This window comes from Macrobrachium rosenbergii, chromosome 57, assembly GCF_040412425.1.
Source record: "Macrobrachium rosenbergii isolate ZJJX-2024 chromosome 57, ASM4041242v1, whole genome shotgun sequence".
Lineage (NCBI taxonomy): Eukaryota > Metazoa > Arthropoda > Malacostraca > Decapoda > Palaemonidae > Macrobrachium > Macrobrachium rosenbergii.
In genome coordinates, this window is record NC_089797.1 from 11,247,895 (window position 1) to 11,255,394 (window position 7,500).

The window sequence follows — 7,500 nt, forward strand, 5'->3', positions numbered from 1 at the left end:
ATATATATATATATATATATATATATATATATATATATATATATATATATATATATATATATATATATGACTTTTTATCACATCACCGTGATTCATATACAATCAGTAAGCTACAAACATCCTTTAATATCCAATTGCTCTACCTCGGAAATAATATATTTTCATATATGTTACCGAAGGGAATTTTTTAGTTGATAATAAGCTCGTAGTCTCCTGGGCTCGAACCAGCGAAGGACAAGGTAGAGCGAATTGGATATTAAAGGACGTTTGTAGCTTACTGAATATATATATATATATATATATATATATATATATATATATATATATATATATATATATATATATATATATATATGGAGAGAGAGAGAGGAATTGTATATATGTCTATATGTATACTATCAGTTCAGCCATATCAGTTCAGCAGGTGTCTCTTCCTCCTAATCAGACTCTTATCGATAAAGTGGGATTAATAACAGATAGTTTATATTGGTTCAACTCTTATAAGTCATACAGCTGTTGATGAGTCACGCAGTGGGTCCCTCTCATATCAGTTCGGAGCCTTGGCACCTTTTACCCTATTACATAATTTTTTATTATAGGCTATATGCATGTTATTTTCTTCAGCAAAAATATTAAAATAAAATAAATAATAATAATAATAATAATAATAATAATAATAATAATAATAATAATAATAATAATAATTGAGGACGCCAAATGACACCCTTTCTTGAGGACGCCATATGTTCAGGATGCCAGGACGCCAAATGGAACCTTTTACCCTACTTATATATAATATATGTACATATACAGTATATATACATATATATATATATATATATATATATATATATATATGTAAATATATAATATATATACATATATATATGTACATATATATACTTATATATATGTATACATGTATATATATATATGTATATATACATATACATACATATATATGTATATTTATATACATATATATACTGTATATAGATATAATCTGAACACACACATACACACACATATGATTATCCTCTCTAGTATACGAAGTACACAAGTGATGTTCAAGAGTAAGCTATTAACGGTGATATACTCTTGGCGACTAATCAGACAGCAATTCCGATTCCCTAATGACACTATCGAGAGGTAGGATTTCCAAGGAATGATCTTTAGAGGCAATCTTCACCTGAATACTAAGACGATTCTTTTGGCTATTTATAGGTAGCCCATTCTAACGTGATGTCTGGTTACGCTAAACAATGCTAACGAGACACCACAATAACCAGTAAGACTCTCAATGATGTACTGGAATGTTATAGACAATGCCTGGAGTATGTCTTCGATCTTTGGGAGTAAGGAGTTTAATAACACAGAAGTACGAGTTGGAGGGACCAATGTGCGTAGGGATTCGACGAATTGCTGATGAGCATTCTATGTAAGGGTATAAAGAGGCTGAAGTGGATTTTTTTTTTTTTTTTGCCAGGGGTTTCTATCCACCAATGAGCGGTTACTTGTGAATGTTGCCGTGAATGCATTAACGTTTTTTTCTTGATTTCACCAAAGTTCTTTTTGAATAGCTTAATGCTCGAAAACTTACACACACACACACACACACATACACACACACACACACACACACACACACACACACACATATATATATATATATATATATATATATATATATATATATATATATATATATATATATATATATATATATATATATACACTGTATATACATATGTATATACTGTATATATATATATATATATATAAATATATATATATTATATATATATATATATATAATATATATATATATATTATATATATATATATATATATATATATATATATATATATATATATATATATATATATATATATATATATATATATATATTGGGACGATAGTAGGTGACGATGTCGGCTGACTTCGTTGGGTTCCAAAAGATATGGACAGGATTTTTGTGGAAGATAAAACAAAGGAAAGACACTAGTGACGGAAATTGACGGAGATCTTTCGTGCCACGATATGACGATTATATTCATATATATATTACGAATGGAAAGCCGGAGATAAAATCGAATAGGCAAATGCCTAGAAATTAGTTACAAATCAGTCCTCATTTTCGTTCTTACTTCAAGGACACTATACTGAAGTAATAAGTAGTGTGGTTCCCGTCACAAGAACAAGTTTGTCATATTTTTATTTTTATTTCTTAGCTAAATTTTACGTTATGTAACTTATGATGAAATGAAAAAAAAAATCAAATCGCGTCTCTTCGTAATTGTGTGATTGCGCTTCAGTGACATACTGTAATGTGTGATTGATTTTGAAATATTGATGAAAAAACGTAGGTTGTTTTGTGTAAATATTTTACCAATTTTGGAGCAGTGAGTAGATTATTATTTTTAGACAGAGGCAGTCTTCCGAAACAAGAAAGTCGTTCACGATAAGTTAACCTGGAACAAGAAAGTCGTTCACAGTAAGTGAATCTGGAACGAGAAGGTCGTTTATAATAAGTTAATCTGGAGCGAGAAAGTCGTTCACAACGTATCTCGAACAAGAAAGTCGTTCACAGTAAGTGATTGTCGAACAAGAAAGTCGTTCATAATACATCTCGAACAAGAAAGTCGTTCACAATAAGTGAATCTGGAACGAGAAAGGCGTTCACAATGAATCTTGAATAAGAAAGTCGTTTAAAATAAGTAAATATCAAACAAGAAAGTCGTTCACGATAAGTTAACCTGGAACAAGAAAGTCGTTCACAGTAAGTGAATCTGGAACGAGAAAGTCGTTCATAATAAGTTAATCTGGAGGGAGAAAGTCGTTCACAACGAATCTCGAACAAAAAAGTCGTTCACAGTAAGTGACTCTCGAACAAGAAAGTTGTTCATAATACATCTCGAACAAGAAAGTCGCTCACAATAAGTGAATCTGGAACGAGAAAGGCGTTCACAATGAATCTCGAATAAGAAAGTCGTTTAAAATAAGTGAATATCGAACAAGAAAGTCTTTCCCAATGAATCTCGAACAAGAAAGTCGTTCACGATAAGTGAATTTCGAACAAGAAAGTCGTTCACGATAAGTGAATCTCGAACAAGAAAGTCGTTCACGATAAGAGAATCTCGAACAAGAAAGTCGTTCACAATAATTGAATCTCGAACAAAAAAGTCTCTCACAATAAGTGACTCTCGAACAAAGAAGTCGTTCACAATCAGTGAATCTGGAACAAGAAAGTCGTTCACAATAAGTGAATCTGGAACAAGAAAGTCGTTCACAATTAATCTGGAACAAGAAAGTCGTTCACAATAAGTGCATCTCGAGCAAGAAAGTCGTTCACAATAATTGAATCTCGAACAAGGAAGTTGTTTGCAATAAGTGAATCACGAACGAGGAAGTCGTTTACAATAAATGAATCTCGAACAAGGAAGTCGCTCACAATGAATATCGAACAAGAAAGTCGTTCACAATGAATTTCGAACAAGAAAGTCGTTCACAACAAGTGAATCTGGAACGAGAAAGTCGTTCACAATAAGTGAATCTGGAACGAGAAAGTCGTTCACAATAAGTGAATCTGGAATGAGAAAGTCGTTCACAATAAGTGAATCTAGAACGAGAAAGTCGTTCACAATAAGTGAACGTGGAACAAGAAAGTCGTTCACAAAAAGTGAATCTGGAACGAGAAAGTCGTTCACAATAAGTGAATATGGAACGAGAAAGTCGTTCACAATAAGTGAATCTGGAACGAGAAAGTCGTTCACAATAAGTGAATCTGGAACGAGAAAGTTGTTCACAATAAATGAATCTGGAACGAGAAAGTCGTTCACAATAAGTGAATCTGGAACGAGAAAGTCGTTCACAATAAGTGAATCTGGAACGAGAAAGTCGTTCACAATAAGTTTATCTGGAACGAGAAATTCGTTCACAATAAGTGAATATGGAACGAGAAAGTCGTTCAAAATAATGGAATCTGGAACGAGAAAGTCGTTCACAATGAATCTCGAATAAGAAAGTCGTTTAAAATAGGCGAATCTTGAACGAGAAATTCGTTCAAACTAAATTTCGAACAACAGTTATTCAAAATAAGTGAATCTGGAAAGATAAAGTCGTTCACAATGAATCTGGAACAAGAAAGTCGTTCAAAATAGGTGAATATGGAACGAGAAACTCATTCAAAATAAGTGAATCTGAAAAGAGAAAGTCGTTCATAATGAATCCCGAACAAGAAAGTCATTCAAAATAGGTGAATCTGGAAAGAGAAAGTCGTTCACAATGAATCCCGAACAAGAAAGTCGTTCTAAATAAGTGAATATGGAACGAGAAAGTCATTCAAAATAAGTGAATCTGGAAAGAGAAAGTCGTTCACAATGAATCTCGAATAAGAAAGTTGTTCACTTTAAGCGAATAACAAGAAAGTCGTTCAAAATAAGCAAATCTTGAATGATAAAGTCGTTCCAAATAAGAAAATCTCAGTCTTAAAATGCTCACTTGACTTGAAACAGCCTTAATGATGACAAAATATTTTTGTAATGTTTTTTCACGTCTCATCCTCACCGTCTTAATCATAATTGCAGCATCGGCACATCTGCTGTCGTTGAAAATAAAATTTACCATCTCGTTTTTTTATTTACTTTCAATAAAGAAAGAACAAAGATGAAAGATTTCTTGAGTTCTGTTCTCATCTCACAACAACCATTTAATCCTGCACGCACCCGTCTGCCAAGTCGCAGCGAATCCCCCTCGTCTTTAAAGTCGTTCTTCCTTTTTTTTTCACCGAGAAATTTCCTTCCTTCCCCGACGAGTGTGTTTGTTTATAATATATTTAACGAGGTGTCGAGAGTAACAGGTGTGGGCGCATTCCCTGAAGATCACTTAATGCGGTTAAAGGATCTCTCGTTTACAATACCACGTCAAAGATCCTCCTTCCTCTCTCTCTCTCTCTTTCTCGCTCTCTCTCTTTGCATCGGCTCCCCTTTCCAGGGGACGTCTTTGCTCTTCTCGTACACGACTGAGAGGTTTAAGAGGATCTGCGCGATGTAAACACATGTGCTGGAGACGATGATCATTTGGACTTTTCTGAACAATAACTTTTTCTCTAGTTTGTTGAAACAGGCTCTAAAAGAGCTATTGTTCTTGTGTAGTGCTACACTGACCTTTTACCTGTTCTTAAGTTTAAATTCTAAAAGGTTATATCGATTATTTATTGTATTTTTGAAAGGGGAATTATTTACATTATCAGTTTCGTTGATATTCAGATCAAAGATGGTGAGGTCAAAATTGAGACCACGAGAAACTTTACATATCTTAACTTGCCATCCGGTTTTCTCCCATAACTCGCGCAACCACACAATCCCCCCCTACCACACCCCCACCGCACCCCAAGTCCAAAAACAATAGAATAACGATACTGCGAAGGCAAAGTAAGCTACGAGCGGCTGATAGAAAAGTCCCGTGGAAGAGAGGGTAGTATACATGGTTGATTTCATCGTAATAATAATAATAATAATAATAATAATAATAATAATAATAATAATAATAACTGAAGCAGAGTTTTATAATGTAATTTTTTGCCTCTCAAAGGCTTCCAGTGTGTATATAGTTTGATATAAAAAGACAATAAAAATCATGCAAAGCTTCCTTACTTTAAACGCTACTTTCTCTGTGTCAAATAATTTAGTCTAACCTCATGATAACATAGATCTATTCTGGAAAGTCCTTCTTTCCATTTGCTTATAACACGAGGATTTTGTTGAGAGTTATCAACTTTATGGAATGTGCACGATAGCACTTCCCACAGTAATGGCTAAGTAAAAACTTGTTAACCATTATATATATTTTGTTATGATTCACGAACAACGTCATTACCATAGGCATCCTTTTCTCTGGTAGTATTTCTGTAGCATCCATCCACAGAGGGGCAATAATAACTGGAGATGTTATCTGAATATTATAAAAGAATTGTTTCAACTCATCTGTCACAGAAAAATTAACATTCATTGACATTCAGTCATGGCAACACTGTGGGATGTACCGCCAACAAACAGAGGATGAGAGAAAAATGGTAGAGGAAGAACACGAGAGAGAATAACAAACGAATGCTTATGAGAGAGACGAGACAGAAACAAACGAATTCAAAGAGAGAGAGAGAGAGAGAGAGAGAGAGAGAGAGAGAGAGAGAGAGAGAGAGAGAGAATAACAAACGAATGGAGAGGGAAAGAGAGACTTAACGGGGTCTCTAGCGTCTTAAAGCATAGTATTATAGAACTAGGCCTAGACTTATTTTTCAAGCTGTTGTTAATTGACGACATTCAGTACATTTCATATGAAAATTGTAACACTACCCTTTCATAAGTTAATGCTCATCGGAAGGAGCGTAATATTTTCAGTTAGGCTGAGCTTTTCCTCATTACTTCTCTTATGCATTATTGTTACCCAGTTCGAGGTAAAATCGGCACACCGTGAGAAAACACGTCTTTAATTGTGCCTCCAGTAATAGATTTCTTTTTAATTCCCTTATGTGGTTAACAAATACTTTTGAAAGATGATAAGCTATTGATGTATTTAGTAACAGAGAAGGGGGAATGCATTCTTGTACGTAGGCCTATGTTGCTTTTACCCCACACCAGCCTTCCCCAATCATAATGTCTATCAGTGTCAACAAAGTAGTAGACCGATACTCAAAGCCAGAGCCCGACAACAGTTATAAGGTTGTCTGGGTTAGTAGACAACAAATTACTGAATGTGAGAAAAGGCAGAAACATACCTAAAAAAACCGTTAGAAATAAGGTGCCTCTTTCAACGTCACTGGGAAAGCATTTTGAATGCTTAGCTTCATTAGGCTCACATACAATAAACACATTGATATTCATCATTTTTACTTTTAAATCAATCTTTTTGCAATATTATATACATCTGTAAACTCGTGGTTTCCATAAAATATAGATCGGCTTTGTTAATAGCCAGTTCTCTATAACAGTTCTCTCTCGCCAGAATTGTAAAGGGCTACGGTAGCATTCCCGTCCCCCACCCCCCCAACCCCGCCTGTGCACTGCAGGTCTAACCATCTTATTCCTAGGACGTGATTTCTACGTAATTTCGTACAACAAGCAATATATGGGAAGTTGGTATCGAGATCAGCATGAAAGTAATGTCAGTATGGCCCTGGTTTATCTATAGTGACTCCAAAGGACATATTTATCATATTTTTGCACTGTTTGTGATAATCCCGTGTCTACCATATAAATAAGTGCTTTGGTCGGAATTCAAAGTGCATTTGTTTAAGTTCGAATAAGATGGAATTAAACCGGTCAGCAGCCGATATCATGAGCAGTGTTACCGTGACAAATTGCTAATGAAGACAATACTTCGATGGCAGATCAGCTGACACCGGCTGAAGTAGTACGTAGTCGTAGTTCGATATCCCGACACCAGGGAAGCGCTGCTTGCCTTGCAGTTGTACCACCGTTCGGCGGAAGTTGTAAAGTTGT

The 7,500-nt window shown here is 34.6% G+C and overlaps 1 protein-coding gene across 1 annotated transcript in view; it reads left to right on the forward strand.

Moving 5' to 3' along the window:
- The first annotated feature begins 6,653 nt into the window (after positions 1 to 6,653).
- LOC136836893 (uncharacterized) overlaps positions 6,654 to 7,500 on the forward strand; it is a 380,585-nt gene continuing 379,738 nt past the window's right edge. Inside the window, exon 1 of the mRNA XM_067101334.1 lies at positions 6,654 to 7,500. This exon is cut by the window's right edge and continues 119 nt beyond it. The gene's annotated coding sequence lies outside the window, so the exon portion shown is untranslated.